This window comes from Dreissena polymorpha, chromosome 9, assembly GCF_020536995.1.
Source record: "Dreissena polymorpha isolate Duluth1 chromosome 9, UMN_Dpol_1.0, whole genome shotgun sequence".
Classification (NCBI taxonomy): Eukaryota; Metazoa; Mollusca; class Bivalvia; order Myida; family Dreissenidae; genus Dreissena; species Dreissena polymorpha.
Window position 1 is genome coordinate 67602814 of NC_068363.1, and position 22909 is coordinate 67625722.

The following is a 22909-nucleotide window of genomic DNA, read 5'->3' on the forward strand; positions in this document are numbered from 1 at the left end:
CCATTTATGAAAACTGCACACGGATGCCAGTAAAAAAGGAAACCAATGTAAATAAAATAAACTATGAAATATTTGGGGTTACAACACAAAATCATAGATAATAGTTATTTGGGGGTTATAACACACAATTATAGATAATGGTTATACCAGTATCTTTTTCTATTTTGTTTAAAACAATCGGCCAATATATTAATATTTACAGTAGAAAAAAATTCGTTCCATGTAACTTCATTGAGTGCCTTTTATACTGAAATTCCCGACGCCCTTTGATGCTTTCCATCAATACTTATCTTGTGTAAGTCTGCGATAATGGCGCTTTCCTCTGTCTGCAAAAGGACGCCAGGCACGGGTGCGTTATCCGTCACGTGACTCAGATCACAGCGCCCGATTGGTTGACCCGTTACGCAAAATTAGACAACCTGTTGGCATAATTCCTATCCGCCCTGCGTTATTACATAACATAGAACCAAGTTGGATTCATAAAACTTGTATGTGTGCATTACATTTCATTAACGAAATCGAAACAAATCATATTTATATAAAACATTCACTTGGATTTCCCCCCTTGAAAAAAGTATGCTTGTTGCACAAAGATCTATATATAAACATATTACTTTATAGATCTGTGTTTGCACTAATATTGGAAACACATTATAACTCTATTTACAGACGCAGAAGACGACTTATAATGAAATAGCACCATCAAATTAATGTATTTAAGGGTTGGTTTACACTCGCTAGTAGATGACGAACCCAGTATCATGCAATATTTCTTTTTATTAAGGACGAATTTCATAAAAAAACTAAATCACGTCTGCAAATTTCTCGCTGATCAGTAGACTTATACTCCAATGGTCAGTGGTTCGAGCCCAGTTAAGGATTACTTTTTTTCTTTATTTTTTTTTACTGCAGCAATTTACTTCTAATGTTTACATTTACAAAATTAAAAGCTTCTAATGAAAAACTTTAAAACATGCAAAAATCTGTGTAAAGGTTACTTAAACATTTAATTTCATGAACAATTTAGAAAATAGCTTCATATGAAAGCGTAAATGAAGCAAGATTGTTGAATTTTGAAAACAGGAATGCTAGCTTTACAGTGTTAAATAAAAACAAACAGATGATCTTAGGTGTACAACTTCTGATGGCTTCAAACCACTACTTATTTTTACATTAACAAATTATATGGAAACATTTTAATTGCAGGTATATAAGTGCATACATTATGAAGTAAGAGGTAAACTGAACAATCGGGTATTGAAATAAAACTTTACAATAACCATATTTTTATTTATTATATACCTGTTTAATGCTTTTAACAAAAAACAGGTTGTATCAATCGTTGAAATAAATAATCCCGTATTACGCTACTCGCTGTTTCCAATTCCATATTACCATACTAGCCGGACTACTTCGATCCATTTAATGACGTCACATAGGAATACAATAAAATAGTCTGGTTTAAACTAAGTTTCGATAAAGACATGAAAGATAGAAGTGGAAGTGCATATTGTTTCAACGTTTTTGTTATAAACATCGGATTAAAGTTGTGAACTAAATTGTTATAAACATTGGATTAACGATGGCATTAAGGTAAGCGTGTCGGAAACCTGTGTTTTCCCGGTTCGAATGTTTACACGTTAATTTACATAAACTGTATTCATACGCGTCTTAAATAAACTATGGCGTACCGTTTAAGTCATTGTTTTGTCAGTTTTGTTAAAGTAAAAAATACAATTGTTAACTGTTTTCGTTAGTTGTTGAATATAATAAAAGGAATATTACGCTTGTCAATTGTTCCAAGAGTTTGTATCACTCTCGTGGCTTGTGCTATTTCGCATCACACTCGAGGCTCCGCCTCTCGTGTGATACGTCATCACACAAGCCACTCGAGTGATACAAACTCTTGGAACAATTGACTAGCGTAATATTGCGTATATATTTTGCAGCCTGTACAAAGACACAAAGTCGATATTTAAAGAATTAAAACAAGAGTCATCCTGTTACACAGTCACATGCATGTGCCTTTTTAAAATATGGTGATTAGTCTTAAAGGGACTGTCCAATGGATTATTTTCCTGAATTTAGCAGGCTATTATTTTGATATTAATTAATAACATTCGTTAATTTGAACCATATCCAACTCAACCTTTTGCTAAAAACTACAAAACTAAAGAGCAACAGCCAAATTGTATTACGACTTTTGCGTCTACCTTGGGAAATCCCTTTCTATTTGTATTTCGCGCTTCGTGTCACGTGATTCAGACACAAACAAACAAAATGGCGGAGGCTTCGAAATCTACAATGAGCGAACCAGTAAGAAAATATGGTTTTTTGATTTAATACAATATAATATATTAAGATTCCGATTATTTTATTTAATTCAACAAGATGAGTTTATCTGCCGTAAAATGTTAGCGGATTGTTGGTCTTTACCTTGCAATTCGACGCTAAATGTCGCTGGTTTACAAATTAGACGGTTTATTTTGCTACGTTTTTCATTAACTTTTAAATTTTGCTAATAGAAGCCAGTGGATTCTTCCACAGTAGTACAAATACGTCAGTGTATTTTTTTTTTTTTTTATTTAGGCCAAAACAGCGGGAGAGATAAACGCGTGAGACAGCCATCTAAAAGAATGTTGTTGTATTCTCAGGACACAAATTCAGTAAGTTTATTTTAATGCTCTTGTGTGTACACATTTTAATTATGTGCCAGTTATTCGATAAATTCTCCCACCTGGTAAACCGGAGGCGTATAGTGAATTATGTATATCTATTTGTGACCAGTCGAACTAAGAAGAAATAATAATATCACCCTTGTCCGCTCTGTGTTGATAAATGCAGGTTTGACTATAACCCATTATGATTTACAAGTTAGAACTATTATTGTAAATGCCAGAGAGTTGAACAGCAACCTTGGCTTAGTATAGTAGGACTTTTTGCTTTTCTTCACAATATTTAGGTCCGAAATCTGTGGATGTAGGCTGTGGTTGCAAATAACATGTAGTAAATCAAGAAATGCACTATAACTCATGTGATTAGGTCATGACATTGACATCATGATTTTGTCATTTTAGGGTTACTCTTTTTGCTATTATTTATTAGATTTTCTGCATTACTTGGTTTTTATCAAATGCATGATGTTTTATTTAAACACTGTATTATGTGAATTGGGAATAAGACATCAGTTTGGGAATAAATTGTGTTTTTATCAAAAGTGCATAATATGCAGTTTTATATGTTGTATTTATCTAGTTTTACAAATTATAATTAAAACATATACTTGAATATATAATAGCATCATTTAAATTGATTTTACTTCAAAACTGGATTTTTTATTAATTAAAAACTAAAATCCTCAAGAAATGAAACTGTGTCCATGCCGCGCATGGACACGGTTTAAAAATACACTTTAATTGATAAAAATTCAATCACTGTTAATGAAAAAGTCATGAAAAAATATATTATTAAGCTTAAATTATAGATAATATATTACAAAAATATATGTAGATCATGAAATAAATAGTTTTGTTTGAGAAAATCACCAAAATGATGTCCATTCCCAGTTTGATGTCTTATTCCCAATTCACATAATACAGTGATTATTTGTTACACTCAGGATTCAAGTCTACAGAAGAGTTAAGGAAAGCGTCCTGCCAGAAAGATCCAGAAAGTTGATACATTAGCAACAATAACTAAGGGGACACTGGAACGCCATAGCACGTCTGACGATGTAAGACTTGCTTTTATTTGATTATAAGTGCAGTTAGTAAGTTATGTTTTATACTTATCATTCTAACATTTAACCTCATCTTTTAAGTGATTCACCTGGAACTAAAACATGTGGGTGCTTAGATTAGATTTTTGTTTATTTCAACATAACACTTTAATAAATGATCACAGCAGAATATCTGCACTAATTATACTTCATGTCTTTGTACAGGCTAATCCGGGACGACACTTTCCGCCTAAATGGGATTTTTGCTAAGAAGAGACATTTTAACGAAAAATGTCATAAAAGCGGAAGGTGTTGCCCCTGATGAGCCTGTGTGGACTGCACAGGCTAATCTGGGACGACACTTTACGCACATGCATTATGTCCAGTTTTCTCAGAACAAGGCTCATATAATCTAGTGTGCTGTCTCACTCATGACTGCTGATTGGAGTTACATTTGCAAGAAGTTTATAGTAAAATCTGTTACAATTTCTTTGTAGGAGATGACTATCGGTGCTGGATAGGATGACCCTCTACAGTCAGCAGCAGTATTGACAAGATGTGTTTTCCTTTTATGCAGAGACACTAGAAGATGTAAATAAATCTTTCAGACATGCTGCATACAGACAATTTACCATCTTAATGCATGGGAAACCGACTGGTGGAGACAGAATAACTGTCCCAGCATGTTGTGTTAAATTAATAAGGGAGAAGTTTCCTAGTCCTTAAGCCCAGTATACAGGCTTCGTACCAGGTGAAGGCCCAGTGTTCTAATAATTTTGCATATTTATGCCCCCCTTCGAAGAAGAAGGGGTATATAGTTTTGCACATGTCGGTCCGTCCACCAGATGGTTTCGGGATGATAACTTAAGAACGCTTAGGCCTAGGATCATGAAACTTCATAGGTACATTGATCATGACTGGCAAATAACCCCTATTGATTTTCAGGTCACTAGGTCAAAGGTCAGTGACTCGAAACAGTAAAGCGGTTTCCGGATGATAACTCAAGAATGCTTACGCCTAGGATCTTGAAACTTCATAGGTACATTGATCACGACTGGCAGATGACCCCTTTAGATTTTCCGGTCACAAGGTCAAAGGTCAAGGTCACAGTGACTCAAAACAATAAAATGGTTTCCAGCTGATAACTCTAGAATGCTTACGCCTTTTGATCATGAAACTTCATAGCTACATTGATAATGACTGGCAGATGACCCCTTTTGATTTTCAGGTCACTAGGTCAAGGTCACAGTGACTCGAAATAGTAAAATGGTTTCCTGATGATAACTCAAGAAAGCTTACGCCTAGGATCATGAAACTTCATAGGTACATTGATCATGACTGACAGATGACCCCTATATATTTTCAGGTCACTATGTCAAAGGTCAAGGTCACAGTGACAAAAAACGTACTCACACAATGGCTGCCACTACAACTGACAGCCCATATGGGGGGGGGGGGGCATGCATGTTTTGCAAACAGCCCTTGTTGCTATTCTTTTTCATTTATCAGACATAGAACTTTTCATAGTTTTGATTATTTTTTGTTCTGGCTCCTTTTTTGAAACATTTATATTTATGCAAATCATTTGAGTTATGCTTAATCATTTGGATTTTTCAGTTCTATGCATTTTGTTTTGAAATACCAATTTATGTGAAATGTGCTAGTTTATTATTAAAACTTGCACAGCAGTTTTTACATGTGTATGCTTACTTTGGTGTCATTTGAATGAAATGCCACGTGTACTCTGGATTGTAAGATGAAATAAATAAAAGAAGCAATGACATATTTCTTAAGAATACTATGTAAATAAACTAATTGAATATCAAAATTCATTTCTTGTATACTTATTTTATTTTCTTGTTTGAACTTAATAGTTTGATTTTTACACTTTTTAGCTCACCTGAACACAATGTGCTCATGGTGAGCTTTTGTGATCGCCTTTTGTCTGTCGTGCGGCGTCTACATTTGCCTTGTTAACACTCTACAGCCGTACAGGCCACATTTATTGCCCAATCTATATGAAATTTGTCAAAAGATTGGTCTCAAGGATATTTTGGATGAGTTCAAAAATGGTAACGTTTGCTTGAAAAGACCGTTCATAAAAAAACAGTCAAAAGTGTATTACCTGTTTTTATTTTTTATATCTTTTGCTTTTATTCAATTTTAAGTTTGCATTTTGATTTTTTTATTATGCCCCCCTTCGAAGAAGAGGAGGTATGTTGTTCGCTCATGTCGGTCGGTCCGTCCGTCCACCGAATGGTTTCCGGATTAGAACTCAAGAACGCTTACGCCTAGGATCATGAAACTTCATAGGTACATTGATCATGACTGGCAGATGACCCCTATTGATTTTTAGGTCACTAGGTCAAAGGTCAAGGTTACGGTGACTCGCACAGAAAAATGGTTTCCGGATGATAACTCAATAACGCTTAAGCCTAGGATCATGAAACTAAATAGGTACATTGATCATGACTCGCAGATGACCGCTATTGATTTTCAGGTCACTAGGTCAAGGTGACTCGACACAGTAAAATAGTTTCCGGATGATAACTCAAGAAAGCTTACGCCTAGGATCATGAAACTTCATAGGTTCATTGATCACGACTCGCAGATGACCCCTATTGATTTTCAGGTCACTAGGTCAAAGGTCACAGTGACAAAAAACGTATCACACAATGGCTGCAACTACAACTGACAGCCCATATGGGGGGCATGCATGTTTTACAAACAGCCCTTGTTTATTTTTATTTTGAGTCATTTTGTTTCACACTTGATATTTTGTTAGATTAGGTTTCTTAAAATACATTTCAAACATGACATATGCTAATGCATGAATTAACATTTTGAAATCAATAAAAAAGCACAAGTTTTAAATTAAAAAAAATAGTATCTTATTATTGTTCAACCATGTTTTGTATATTGTGTGCTTTCTTTATGTAGTAACCTGTGCAGACCGTCTACATTTTAGCTCAGCCGAGTTTTTCCTATCTACTAAATTGATATACAATTGAGGTATTTTATTCAGTGTGATATGAACTTGATCCATGCATTGAAGTTTGATTTTTTTTTTACAAATTTTGTATTATATTCATCTGGTGTCAGAAAATGGATCGAACTCAATGCATGCACATAGAAATGTGACAGGAGTTGAGAACTCATTGAAGATGGTTCGAGTGTATGATGCTGGCATTTAATTATTTAGGTGATTTGCATTTAAAATGAGTATGGCCATTAAAAAGTATTAAATGTTGATGTGTAAATAGAACACTGAGGCATATCTGGATACACTATCACATTCATAGTATTGATAATTAAAGAGGAAACTACTCTCGAGGTCAATTATAAGAGGCTTAGAGACATTGACTACAATGGTTTATTAAATACAGGTAATAAAGAAGACAATGAAAAACACATATCGATAATCAAACAAAAAACTGAACATTTTGTAAGAAAAATTGTGTTCTTTACATGTGTAACAAGAAACCGGTGTAGACTGGTGATGCTCCCCAAAAGTTGTTGTTTTTGTCACATTATTGCACTATATATTCAGATAAAAGGAAACGTCTTAAGGGGCATAACTTTGGACAAAATTATACGATGGATGGATTAAAGCTTCATTGAATTCCGGTCAGTAGTTGGGGAGAAATAGTCCGGACAAGAAATGCACTATATGTACAGTTTATAGAAAATTTCAAAGGGCCATAACTCTGTGAAAAATCATCTGAAGAGAACCGGCTGATAATATGCACATCTCCTCTTGGTAGTGAAGCTTCCCATAAAGTTTCATTGAATTCCGGTCATTACTTTCTGAGAAATAGCCTGGACAAAAATTGTGCACAGACGGACACACGGACGGACAGACGAAGCGGCGACAATATGCTCCCCCCAAAATAAATTTTAGGGGAGCATAAAAATATATTGATAAAAATCGCACAAAATATAACATAAAAAAATATTTTATGCTAAATTCAACATTAAAACTTCCTAAAAAATGTCATTTTATGCTAAATTTAATATTAAAACTTACTAAAAAATGTAATTGCATTGTACAACCAAGAGCATTCATTATTTATAACATAATGTAAGATTGTACACTTTCAAAACACCTCTAAAATTATATTAACACTAAAGATGTGAAACTTAATAGTTAACAAAGATAACTTCTGCGTCAACTTCAAATGAATATCAAACACGTCTTGGGCAACAATTCATTTTTTTCGCTTTTCTCAATCTAGAGACATGCTGATCTCCAAGTATTGATGTAGGTGGAGGGGTGACAGGGGCTATAGTTGACCTAATTCTTTTGGAGTCTTCAGGCAGCTGTTCACATTTGACACTTATTCTTTTCTTGCCTATGGTGAATTCATTTATAACTTCAGTGATCAAACCGGTTATGTGTGATCAAACCGGTTATGTATGTTTTTTTCACAGGCCTTGTGGTCCAATTACAAGCAGCTTTTGAGTACACTTTTTTTCTCCTGAAAGATTGTTTTATAACTGACATGATGTTTGAAAAAATGAAATGACAATTGCTAAAACAAAAGGATAAAGATCTATAGACAATATATATGCCATAATATAAATTTACTGATTCAGTGCATACTATGCTACAGTAGTTCTTTTATGACAGGAGCATTGTTTGCAAAATGTATACTTATTATTCATATCACATGAATGTGTCAAATTTGAGCTTAAATACATCATGTTTGTAAATTCAATTTAATTGTTAATAATAAAAACTTTCAATAAGTAAACATAAATCTGTAAATTGATTCTTACAATTAAAAATTTAATAAAAACAGGAAATGTGTTTGTCAGAAACACTATCTCCCCTACTGCGCCACTTTGATTTATTTTATTTTATCATTTGGTAGGTTCAGATGAACTCTTTAAAGCTTATTACTTCTCTTGAATTTGTTTTTTTTTACATTTGACCTTGAAGGATTATCTTGACCTTGACCTTTCATCACTCAAAATGTGCAGCTCCATGAGATACACATGCATGCCAAATATGAAGTTAGTTACTATCTTCAATATTGCAAAAGTTATGGCAAAATGTTAAAGTTTGACGCAAACAAACACACAAACAAACAAACCAACATACAAGGCGAAAACAATAATATAAATACCTCTAATTTCCTTGTTTGTCCAACAAAACAGGACGATTCAAGTGTTTTGAATAATCTATTGCTGTTAACTGACACATGCATCTATAAACAGCATAGCTGAAAAAAAAAATTTTTAGAAATGAAACTCAGAAAATATCATGCAACTCATCATGTGAAAATCTGCCTTTAGGACTTTGATGATGTTACACTAGATATGAACTAATTCAACACCAATGACTTCACATATTCATAATCAGAATTCATTTCTTGATTAACTACTAGTTGTTTAAACATCCTGTGAACAAATAACAAAAATCCTGTTCATAAATAATTTTACTATCACATGATGAAACAAGAGCACCGCGTTACGGGTGCCACGCTAGGCTTCGAAAGCTTGTCATAATTTTTTTTTAGAGGTCACAGGGACATTGACCTTTGACCTAGTGACCGAAAAATGGGTGTGGCGTGTAGAACTCATCAAGGTGAATCCACATATGAAGTTTCAAAGTTGTAGGTGGAAGCACTTTGATTGTAGAGCAAAATGTAAAAGTTTTAGCACAACGCCGGCGGACAACACGACAACGAGCAGCTGGCTGACGACACAACAACAACGAGCTGGCTATGACAATACCTCGGGTTTTCTCCGAAAACAGCCGAGCTAAAAATATATTCATATTTTAGTCATTCAGGCAGTTTATAACGAGACTTGTCACAAAGGGTACATCATTCTTACACTATTAAAATGTAAATTCTCAAAAAGAAAGAGCATAAATTCCTTTGTTCAATGAATGAGCATGTGTTCATAAAATAAAAAAGAAACACTTTAACAAGTGTATTTTTTAAACATTTAACTTTTTATTTACCTGAACGCATTTCGCTTTGGTTTGGAGCGTACATCAAAAGATGATTGTTGAAGCTCTCTAGTTCAGAAGTAGTTCTGAAATTTAAAAGCATTGTACATTTCTAAAACAAATCTTTTATACTTATAAGGGTTTGTGTGTATGTAAGTCAAATCGTGTTCATTATGTAGCAAAATAATTACGGGAATTTATACTACAGAAAAGACAAAAAGTAGCTATGAAACACAAACTGAAAATGAAGAAGACTTACGCATCGATCAATATTGCCATCATTTTCTCGTCCTTTTCAATCCCAGTAGCTTCTTTAACTCTTCCTCATAATCACACTGAATACCAATGTCTATTATCCTTTCTCTTTTATTACGCCTGTACCTTGCATCTCTTGTTTTTTTTTAGTCTTAGCGCTAGTTGCAATAATCCAACTCCCAGCTATTGACCCTCCGGTATGAGCTGTACGTATGTACTCATAAAAGCTCAGAGCATTCAAGAAGAACTAGTCTTAGAGCTAGCACTTGTTTTTGTCCGAACCATCTTGAATTCTGATGGCTTTCAGTTTTCGACCGCATATTCGTATTTGTGAAAAGTGATTTTCCAATCAAAATATTGATTTGAATATGAAGTATATTTTATTGGTTTATCAAAAATATTCAATGAAAATCAATTATTTGCTCAACAAGCTAAATCTCTTTCTTTAGAAATAATGTTATTTCTATGCCAAAAATAAATGACAATACCATGTACCACGTGACTTGTCAGCTGATTTTCAGCTACATTTATTTTTAGGTCAAAAACGTCGAGCGGCGTTTTTGAAATATAATATGGAATTCCCATCCGCTTGGGCTTATGTGTTGGTTTGTGTTATACTTCCTTTAGTCTGCTTTGAGTTTTTATATCATTAAATCAAAGGCGATAATCGTTTTTAATATCTAAAACAATAATTTTATGTTTTGTTCAGACCATAATCCATTGGACAGTCCCTTTAACTAGGCTGGTACATAAGATTCATTTAACATCGACAGTAAAGCGTTTTCAAAAACACTAAGCATGATGTGAACGAAAAGGCAATTAATACACGCACAATTAAAATATACAGTCTGTTAGTTATTTTGGTATGACAACTCTATTGCCAATTATGGACTAATAATGGACAACAATGGTCTAATTGATTTTGGGTATTATTGCAAAACATGTCCTTATAATACTCACTTTACCGATTATACTCATTTACAGGTATAGCTGCACACAATTATGAGTAATAAGATTATTTTGGTTTAATATTTAATGAGCACCTTTGTATGTTAAATAGTATCTTCACTGAGGTAAAGGTATTTGTTTTTGACTACTTTTACATGATGTAACATATTGGCTTCCTTTAAACAACGAGTGTATTTTCCTTAAAAAAACCACGACTTTTCAACGGCGCTGTGCTATTTCCGTCGCGTTGTTGCCAGTCCCTCGGCATTAAGTTACGTGAGATCCTCGTTCACAAAGATACCAGACCCTTTAAATAACTTCACTCTGCGTAGAATGTCAAATGTGGTTTATCGTCCTATAAATCTTACTATTACAGGCTGATTTGTGTTAGGTCTGAATTTACCGAGTCTGTGGGCTATGTCTGTGGGCTGTGTTTATATTATTAGGCTCAAATGGGATTTCCAGAATCGAATTCACAAGCGTGACGATTTTAATTGTCACCGACACCGAGGATTGACAGTCCCGGTCCTCTTGAACACCGACTCTTTGGTGGTTATTCCGTCGGCTGTATTGCACATCTTCTTAAATGCACATCCCCATAATGTGATCAACTTTTCATTAAAGTTGCAAGTTTACGCCTCATACTTTTCAAGATATGCACCGGACAAAATTTAAGCACACACATAAACAAAGGACAATAACTCTAAAAATATGGAAGTAAAAGTTAATGTTCGTGTGAATTCCCTGTATGAGATTTAAGTTCCAAGTGAATACCTCTTTACGTGCTTGAGATAAGCATGACATTAAAGTAAACAAAAATTACAATGAGCAAATAGTTAAGGGTCAATGGCCTAGTGTCATTTGCTTGGTTATTGAACTTTGCCTCCTTTTTATGCTAATAAACATTTTCAGAAGGTTTAGTGATGCTCCAATGAAACTGGTTGAGTGAGAGTGCAGAACCCCAAAAGTGGAAAAACTATATGTCTTCCCTCGGAGATATTACAATTACTAAGGGCGATAATTCCAAAGTTATGCAAGCAAGAGGTTTTGTTCGTATGCATTACACATTCTCTAAATGAGATCTACTTATCAATTAAGTTTTGTTTGATAACACTTTTAGTTCGCACAATGTGCTCCAGATAAAATGTAAAAACTTAAACACAAATTAGCAAAAGGGAAAACATTCAAAAGCCATAACCATGTGGGAATTGACTTTTTTTTAAGACTTGGCCTTCATTCATGCTAAGGAACATTTAAAGAAAGTTTGGTGATGATCCGCTGAAAATTGAGTAAGAGAGCTGTGACAGTTTAGGCCTTAAATTGAATGCATGAGTCATACCCAGTGCCACTCTGTTAGTATATACATACATGTCTCCGCAGTTAACTCAGTCTATTGTTAGCGATCACCACACGCACGCGCACTATCAAGTTGCCTGATAATATATTTATTATGGATGTATAATAAACTTAAAAGCCATACGTGTAGGTTATTAAGTGCACCATAAACATGATGTCAGAAGATAGCTGATAATTGGATTGATCCGTTCGGACAGTTTCAGAAAAAAAACATTTTGTTATCTGTGCCAATTATCAGGATCTACGCCATGGGCGATGAAGCACCACCAGAAGCCGCGATAGCAGCGCCAGCGACAATGCCATCGTTAATACCGTTTCCCGGAAAGCTCGACATGGACGGTTACATTGCCACAAACTGGAAAAAATTTAAGCGCTCGTGGATTAACTACGAAAAAGCATCAGGACTAAGTGCCAAAGTAACGGATTTACGTGCCGCTACGTTCCTTACATGCATAGGACCGGAAGCTATGGACGTGTTCGAGGGATTCGCATTCACTCAGGACGAAAGCCAGGAAGACATAGACGTCATTCTACAGAAATTGGAAGCATTCTGTGTTGGGAAGACCAACGTTACGTACGAAAGATACCTGTTTCATACGTGCGTACAAGGTGAGATGGACTCATTTGACACGTATTTGTCAAAAATACCCCAACTTGCCAAAACATGCGAATACGGACAATTGAACGATGACTTAATCAAAGACCGATTGGTTAAGCTGGGTTCCCACTGCCGATCCGATCAACTCGATCATCCCGATCACCGAAATTTCTTGTCGATAACACACGACCCCCACACGACTCATTCACGACGTCCACTCAACCATCTTTCCGATTTCCGATGATCTCGACCTATACGCGAGCCTTATACGATCTCAGCTCGACCAAGTGGACCTCAGCTCGATCGCAACCAGATATTCACACGACCAGATCGTGATGGTCGTACTACAGTCGTACAAAGTCGCGATCGGTCGTGTATTGAAACTTTGAGAATAAAACCTTCAAACATAGTTGCTCACTTATCACTTTAATCATCATGGAGATTGAACAATTACAGTTGTGTGCAAGATGGTTAGAGCTCCAGAGAGACAGGGCCATGGCTGAAATCGGAATACGCGACACACAGGTGCGTAAACGTCTTTTACAAGAAGAAAAATTGACTTTGCAAAAATGCATTGATATGTGCAGGGGCGCAGAAGCCTCAAGTGCAAAAATCAAGACAATTAGCAATGGTGCGTCAGGTGTGTCCGACGATGTGTATGTCGTCAAACCAAAGTCGAAGCCGCAACAAAAGCCACGCAATCACAGAGGAACAAAGTCAGCCGTCAAGAAATGTCATTATTTGGAACAAATTGCATGCCAAACAAGTGCCCGGCCTTTGGAATAAAGTGCCGAAAATGTGAAAAGCTTAATCATTATGCGTTGGAATGTCGCTCAGCCAGAAAATCAAAACCCTAAACCCATGTGAAACAATGTGACCTTTCAGATGATGGGAATTGCGATGACATATTAACACTAAACGCAGGAAAGTGTTTTCAGAACAAAATTTATGCAAACATGTTACTATCGAAACTCGGGAAAACAAATAAAATTCAATTAGATTCGGGCGCGACAACAAATATCATTCCATGGTCACTAATCCCAGGAGTTGAAATTGAACGCACTGACTCAAAATTGAGAATGTATGACAAATCAGTGATCAAAGCTGAAGGAAAATGCAAATTAATGATGAAAAATCCAAAGACACATGCTAGGTACACTGTTGAATTTTTAGTGATTGATAAAGATGTGACCCCGCTACTGGGCGCAGAAGCAATCCAAGAAATGCAATTGATAAAAATTCAATATCAAAACATATGCCCTGTGGACAACTCTGATTGTTTGTCAATGCATGATATTGAAAAGAAATTTTCAACGGTCTTCATTAGTGAAGGTGAATTTTCTAAGCCACTTCATTTGAACGTTGATAATACTGTTCAACCAGTGAAAATGCCTGTACGACGCGTGCCGTTATCATTGAAACTTGAACTCAAAAAGCAGCTGGATGAACTTGAGAATAATGGGGGAATTGCGAAAGTTGACACCCCCACTGACAGGTTATCTAGTTTGGTAATTGTTAAACGTGCTTCTGGAAAGATTCGTCTATGCATCGATCCTAAGCCTCTTTAAAAAGCGCTGAAGCGTAGTCACTACCTGATGCCAGTGGTTGAAGATTTATTACCAGAGCTCTTACAAGCAAAATTATTAAGTAAATGCGATGTCAAAAAAGCTTTTTGGCATGTAGTTAGATGAGGAGTATAGCTATTTAACATCATTTGAAACGCCTTACGGAAAGAACCGTTGGCCCAAGATGCCGTTTAGAATATCTCCAGCACCGGAATACTTCCAGCAGTTTTTGCAAGAAAGCCTTAGTGGTCTCAGTGGAATATGCGAAATAGCGGACGATATAATTATCTTTGGCAAAGGCTCCACATACGACGAAGCCGTCAGAGACCATGATAACAACATGAAAAAGGTATTGCAACGATGCTTAGAACGCAACATTAAGCTAATCAAGGACAAGTTGCAGCTACATAAGACAAGCATGTCGTTTGTTGGTCATTTATTAGCGGACAAAGGTGTTAAACCGGACCCCGCGAAAGTTGAAGCAATCATGAAAATGCCGAAACCAACAGACAAGAAGGGTGTGCAGAGACCATTAGGTCTTGTCAATTATTTGACAATGTTTCTACTCAAGCTCAGTGACATGTGTGAGCCACTACGCCAGCTTACGCACAAGGACAACTTATTCCAGTGGTCCCATGCGCATGACGAAGCACTACACACGATCAAGCAAGCAGTGTGTAATGCCCCTGTGCTACGATATTTCGATTTAAAGCTCGAAATTACAATCCAATGTGATGCATCCGTTACCGGATTGGGTTGTGTGATGTTTCAAGGTGTACAACCTGTTGCATTTGCAAGTCGAAAAATGTCAAAATCGGAGATAAACTATGCGCAAATCGAAGAGGAACTCTTATCTGTGCTATTCGGATTTGAAAAGTTTCACCAATATGTATATGGTCGGAAAGTGACTGTAGAGAGTGACCATAAGCCGCTTGAAATAATAAGCAAAAAACCGTTGGTCAGAGCTCCGAAACGTTTGCAGAGGATGCTATTCAAACTGCAAATGTACGATTATGACATTGTGTACAAGAAAGGCGAACACATAGATACGCTTTCAAGAGCTTAGCATGGCAATGGTTCAACGACACTCGACGACATTCTGCTCTCGGAGTACGAAAAAGAGATTGAAAGTACTAAAATGACGGACTATCTTATGCTTTCTCAAGCAAAACAAGACAATCTACGCAAGCAAACACTAGCAGACCCGACCTTAAGAATCGTGATTGATCAAATACGCAACGGATGGTCAAATACGCCACGAGAAGCAAAGCCATATGTATCAGTGCGCGATGAACTCTCATGCGAAAATGGAATTATATTCCGAGGAGATCGCGTTGTGGTACCGAAATCGATGCGAAAACACGCGCTACAACATATCATTCTGACACTGGTGTGGAAGGGGTCTAGCAAAAGCACGCAACAGCGTTTATATGCCGAACAGAAAGAAAGGATTACGTCAGCAAGTGTGAAACATGCCAGTCGTTCGGTAGGAAGCAGTGTAAGCAACCGCTTATCAGCCACGACGTACCGGATCGTCCATGGGCTTAAGTAGCAACGGACGTGTTCACATTCAACAACAAAGAGTACTTAGTGACAGTGGACTATTTCAGCAATTTCTTTGAAATCGATTACTTGGAACAGGCCACGTCCAAAATTATCATCAGAAAGCTTAAGCAACACTTCGCAATACACGGAATACCGGAAACGCTTGTGTAAGATCAAGGTAAAGTGTTCAAGTCTGAGCAATTCAAAGCTTTTGAAAATGAATGGGACATTAGTCACTCATACTCGTCAGCTCGATTTCCCCAGAGTAACGGAAAAGCCTAGAATGCTGTGAAACTGGCTTAGAACATAATGAAAAAAGCGAAACACTCGAACACTGATCCTATGATAGCATTGCTAAATTTCCGGAATACTCCGCAACAATCTGCTCGCTATAGCCCAGCGCAACAGTTGTTCAATCGAGCAACAAGAACACTGTTATTCATCAAGTCTTCGAAGCTTCTGCCTGCAGTACCCAATGACGTACACCGAAAGCTCAAGGAAAGTAAAGAGCGTCAAGCGCATTACTACAACCGCTATGCACGTGACATAAAGACATTACACGTCGGTGACACCGTTCGCATACAACCAACGGAACGTAACACAGCATGGGAAAATGGAAACATTGAGGCAAACCTTCAAATTCGTTCGTATGGCAAACCTCCAAATTCGTTCGTATGATGTGAGAACAGAATCTGGCGGCGTCATCAATAGAAATCGCAAACATCTGAGAAAGACACCAGAACTCTACACTCCAAGGGAGGAAAATCGAGAAAATGAACAATTATTTGATGCACCAGAATTACCTTCCATTGAACTTCCGAATGATAAGGGCCCAGAGAAACAAAAACAATCATCTGTTGAACCACTGATAACAACAATTAGATCTGGTCGACAAGTTAAAGCCACCTGAGCGGTTCAAAGACTATGTGCTTAACTTTGTAAATAGTGTGTTGTAATTAGAGGCAGACTTTTGACATTACACATGCGTTAGTTGTATTTTATTTATCATTTGCATGATTTCATGAAGGCAACTTGAGTTCATTTGAACTGCTTATTATGTGCATATGCTAAAGCAAATAATAATGACTATTATAAATTACTTGTACATTAAAGATCATGTCTATCTTTTGCAAAAGAGAAAGGGTGTAACAGTATAGGCCTTAAATTGAATGCATGAGTCATACCCAGTGCCACTCTGTTAGTATATACATAAATGCCTCCGCAGTTTACTCAGTCTATTGTTAGCGATCACCACATGCACGCGCACTATCAAGTTGCCTGATAATATATTTATTATGGATGTATAATAAACTTATAAACCATACGTGTAGTTTATAAAGTGCACCATAAACAAGAGTGGAAACCAAAAAGTGCCGAATAACTAACTGAATGTAAGGAAACTTTGTGTACCACTTTGGAGGCGGCATAACATCTTGTACACATTTTGAACATCCATAAAATTCATAAAGATTGTGGCTACATACAGTTTGATTGCCAAGAATAAATTATGCCCCTGTTACATGCAGCAAAGTGTCAATTTGTGCAATTATTATGAGTTATTTTAACACTGCATGTCATTTAAACCTTAAACTTGACTTGTTGATCTTGTTGAACAAACCCCTGTGAAAATGACCTTTGACCTGAAAACCGAGTGTTTTTTTTTTCATTCCAAGTAACCCACATACTATTATGCATGATAGTCTGTCAAAATATTAAACATACGAAAACATCATGCAGAAACTAATAAATGTGATAAGCCCCTTTCACCTTGACATGTCTACCTCAATAGATGACTTCCTTTCCCCACAAATAACCGTCATTCCAATTTGCATGATTGTAGGTCAACGCGCTCTGTATAAATCAGGTGAACAAAAAATGGTCAACATTTTATGTTACCAGTCCCTTTGACCTTTCCCTTATGACCTCACCATTCATCAGCATCTTCCTATCATCACAATAAATATCATATAGACATCTACCTTTCATCACAATCAATATCATATAGGTATTAAGCCAGACATAAAATTGGCATGGGGTCTTGAAAAGCAGCAAGGTGACAACTTTCTTGGAAACAAATGTACGTTGGTAAACTGTAAATAATGTGACGAACGTAATAATAAATTATTTTGACTATTTGCACCCATTTTGAAATTCAGTTGTCCAAACATCTACAGATGAACAAGAGGGCATGAAAGGCTCAAAGTCGCTCACCTGATTATTATTATTATACCGGATTTATATAGCGCCCTTTTCATAAAAGAGGGCACGTTCAAATGCGCTTTACATAAGAACATTTGACGTATCGCAGATACGAATACATTTTGCAATTGTTTCAAAAGAAATCGATCAAAACTACTCAATTATACAATAAAACTACTCTATTATACTTATACTGTAAGTACTACGTAAAACATGCACAGTAACCATAGATTAAAAAGATCAACAAGACACTATAAAAACTACTCAATGTGTATAGCTATAAGACAATTAATGAAACAATAACATCTAAAACTTAAACTATGAGTACTACGTTAAAGCATAAACAGTAGCTATAGATTAGAAAGATCAGCAAGACAAAACAAAAAAGAGACAATGGTAACGTCAGGATACCATTACCACGAGTCCACAAACCCCCAAAGGAATGTGTAAACTTCCTTTAAAAGGGTTAATTTCAATTAATGTTGATTAAACTTTTTATGTAATTAATTGAATAAACCACTGCTTATGTTACATACGATTGGAGGAAGAGGTGAGATTCCAGTGCCTTTTTGAAGGAATTCAGTGTTGAAGAACTTCGAATGTTTGATGGAAGTGAGTTCCAAAGTTTTGGAGCAGCGTACATGAAACTTCGCTCCATTATAAGTATGATACGGATTGAATCTTCGTTGGAATCACTAATGAAGTCGCTTCGTTTTTTATCTTAAGTTTCGCCTTGGTTCGTAGACTTCAAGCAGGTTTTCAGATATACAGGCGATTGTCCATGTAAAGCTTTGAACGCATTGGTAAGTATTTTGAAGTGAATTCTTTTTTCTACTGGGAGCCAGTGTAATTCCTTTATCGGTGTTATATGGCTATAGCGGGATGTTCTTGTGACAACACGCGCCGCAGTGTTTTGAATATTTTGTAGTTTCTTGATAGCTGTTTTGGTGTGTTCCATACAGGAGTGCATTGCAATAGTCTAGCCGAGATGTAACAAGTGCATTGACCAAGGTTTTTGTGGCATTTGGTGTAATATATTGCCTGATGTGACATACTTGCCTTATTTGACCGAAACATGATCTACTTATAGCATTAATATGGTGATCCATGTTCATTCTTGAATCAAACCAAGCACGGAGATTTCAAACGATTTTGCGATGGTTTAATTGTCGCGTCCCCAACTTTAACAGTTAACCCGTCTACGTACTTGGCGTTGTACTTGGCTGATATATAAACGGAATGACATGATTTGTGCAGCCTAAGATATAATTACAATAAATGCTCTTACCAAGATTCATGAAGAGTGAACTATAAATGGCCCTTTGTTGTCACGTTTTTCAACAGAACGAGCCATTTTCGAACTAATCCAAGATATCAGTAAAACAAATGTTCTGACCAAGTTTAATGCAGATTGGACATATAAATGTGACTTGCAGAGTGTTAACAAGATTTTACTATAGCCATTTAAGGTAACATGCCCCGCCCCTTGGTGGCCATGTTTTTCATTCAACGGTAACCATTTTTTAAATCGTCCAAGATATCATTGGGGCAAATCTTCTGACAAAGTTTCATGAAGATTCAACTATAAATGTGGGCTAAACAGTGTTAACAAGGCAAATATTCATGACGCACAATGGACGACAGACAATAGACAAAATATTATCACAAAATTTCACCATAAGCAAAAAATATTATTCTCATAAAGATTGTCACCATGTTTAAAGATCATATTACTTAAGAATTGAGTAAACTAAATCAATATATAATCAGACAATGTGTATTCAGCAAGTGGCATTACGATTGAACTAAAAATCTTACTAACAGTAATCACAATGTTTCAATATAAACAACTGTGGCCTTGTTTTGAAACAAACATGAACTATTTTTCGGACTCCCCTGGCAATTATATTTCCAATTAAAAAATCAATAAATCCCGTTTCAAACACAAACATTTGATAATCACAACAAGAGGGCCTGAAAGGTCCAAAGTCGCTCACCTGAGATTCAAAGGAACTGACCTGTTCTGTACAGCCCAAGATGTCATAAGAACAAAATGGTGTTACCAACTTTCATGACTAGTGAACACCCTGGCAGCAACGTTTTTCTACAGACCAAAACCATTTTCATACACATCCAAGATATCATTTAAACAAATATTCTGACAAAGTTTCATTAAGATTCATGAAGCCGTATAAGGAAAAATGCCCAGCCCCCTGGTGTTCATATTTTTCAAGCAACTGGAACCATTTTCGAACTTGTCCAAGACATCCTTGGGACAAATTTTCTGACAATGTTTCATGATGATCGGACAATAATTATGGATTCTAGAGTGTTAACAAGGTTTTACTATAGCTGTATAAAGAAAAATACCACGCCCCCTTGGCGGTCAAGTTTCATGATAATCGGACAATGAATGTGGCCTCTAGAGTGGTATTAAGGTTTGACTCAAACAATATATAGCCATATTAGGAAAAATGCCCCGCCATCTTGTGGCCATGATTTTATAACAACTGAAACCATTTTCGAACTCATCCAAGATATCATTGGGACAAATTTTTTGACCAAGTTTCATTAGGTTTTGACAATAAATGTGGCCTGTAGAGTGTTAACAAGGTTTTACTATAGCCATATAAGGAAAAACGCCCCGCCCCCTGGTGGTCATGTTTTTCAACCAACTGGCAACATTTTTGAACTCGTCCAAGATAATATTGGGATGAATCTTTTGACCAAGTTTTATAAAGATCGGAAAGAAATGTGGCCTCTAGTGCAAACAAGATTTTACTATAGCCATATAATGAACAACAGGAACTGAGGGGACCAAAGTCGCATTCCTAAGATAACAAGATATTATTGGGACAAATCTTCTGACCAAGTTTCATGAAGATTGGAAAATAAATGTGGCCTCTAGAGTTTTAACAAGGTTTTACTATAGCCATATAAGGAAAAATGCCCCGCTCCCTGGCAGCCATGTTTTTCAACCAACCGGCAGCATTTTTTAACTCATCCAAGATGTTATTGGGATGAGTCTTCTGATCAAGTTTCATGAACATCGGACAGTAAATGTAGCCTCTAGAGTGTTAACAACATTTTACTAAAGCAATATAAGGAAAAATGCCCCGCCCCTTGGCAGCCATGTTTTTCAAGCAAACATAACCATTTTCGAACTCATCCAAGAAATCATTGAGACCAATCTTCTGACCAAATTTCATGAAGATGGGAAATAAATGTGTCCTCTAGAGTGTTAACAAGGTTTTACTAAAGCCATATACATGTATAGCCATATAATGAAAAATGCCCCGCCCCTGGTGGCCATGTTTTTAAAGCAACCAAAACCATTTTGGAACTCATCCAAGATATCATTGGGACAAATCTTCTGACCAAGATTCATGATGATCGGAAAATAAATTTGACCTCTAGAGTGTTAACAAGGTTTTACTATAGCCATAGAAGGAAAAATGCCCCGCCCCCTGGCAGCCTTATTTTTCAACAAACCGAAACCATTTTCCAACTCGTCCCAGATATCATTTATACAAATCTTCTGACAAAGTTTCATGAAGATCAGACAATAAAATTAGCCTCTAGAGTGTTAACAAGATTTTACTATAGCCATAAAAGGAAAAATGCCCCGCCCCTTGGTGACAATGTTTTTTCACCTACCGAAACCAATTTCGAACTCGTCCAAGAATTCATTGGCATAAATCTTCTGACCAAATTTCATGAAGATCGGACAATAAATGTGGCATCAAGTGTGTTAACAAGGCAAATATTGATGCCGCACGACTGACAAAAGATGATCACAAAAGCTAACCATGAGCACATTTTGCTCAGGTGAGCTAAAATTGCCCTGCACCATGGTGCCCATGTTTTTTCACCAACCGGAACCATTCTAAAACTCGTCAAAGATAAAATTGGGACAAATATTCTGACAAAGTTTCATGATGATTGGAAATTAAATGTTGCCTCTAAAGTATTAACAATGTTTTACTGTAGCCATATAAGGAAAAATGACCTGCCCCCTGGTGGCCATGTTTTTAATCAAACCGAACAATTTTCTTACTCAGCCAAGATATAATTGGGAAAAAAATTCTTACCAAGTTTCATGAAGATCGGACAATAAATGTGGCCTCTGAAGTGTAAACAAGGTTTTACCAAATTAATATTAAGCCATGTAATGAAAAAGGCCCCGCCCCCTGGCCGCCATATTTTTCAAGCAACCGGAACCATGTTCTAACTCGTCCAAAATATCATGATGACAAATCTTCTCTTCAAGTTTCATGATGATCGTACAATAAATGTGGCTTCTAGAGTGTTAACAAGGTTGTACTATAGCCTTATAAGGAAAAATGTCCCGCACCCTGGTGGCCATGTTTTTCAACAAACTGGAACCATTTTCGAACTCTACCAAGATATAATTGGGACAAGTTTTCTTATAAGATTTCATGAAGATCAGACAATAAATGTTTCCTCTAGAGTGTTAACAAGGTTTTACTATAGCCATATAATGACATGTGGGCCTTAAAGGCCCAAAGTCGCTAACCTGAGATACAAAAGGCACTGACCTGCTCAATGCAGCCCCAAGATATCATTAGAACAGATGTTCTGACCAAGTTTCATGCTGAGTGAACAATAAATGTAACTTTTAGAGTGCTAAAATGGTTTTACTATAGCCATATTAGGATAAATTTCCTGACCGCTTGGGGCTTTGTTTTTCAACAGACAGGAATTAGGTATTTTTAAACTGATCCAATTAAAACAAGTGTTATGAT

At 36.3% G+C, this 22909-nt stretch overlaps 1 protein-coding gene and 1 long non-coding RNA gene across 3 annotated transcripts in view; one reads left to right on the forward strand and one right to left on the reverse strand.

Annotated features, from left to right (window-relative positions):
- The window catches only part of LOC127845676 (WW domain-containing oxidoreductase-like), a 323591-nt gene that overhangs the window by 278520 nt on the left and 22162 nt on the right, over nucleotides 1-22909 (forward strand). The window contains exon 9 of one of the 2 annotated variants that reach the window (XR_008033315.1): nucleotides 6227-6594. The exons of the other annotated variant lie outside the window; for it this stretch is intronic. The gene's annotated coding sequence lies outside the window, so the exon portion shown is untranslated. Of the gene's footprint in view, nucleotides 1-6226; nucleotides 6595-22909 lie in introns of those variants that run through there. 2 annotated transcript variants of the gene reach the window in all.
- LOC127845688 (uncharacterized) lies at nucleotides 7074-10178 on the reverse strand. Its single transcript, XR_008033322.1, has 4 exons — nucleotides 9937-10178; nucleotides 9690-9763; nucleotides 8848-8943; nucleotides 7074-8196 (listed from the first exon to the last, which is right to left on the reverse strand). It is a non-coding gene; the product is annotated as an uncharacterized LOC127845688 (long non-coding RNA).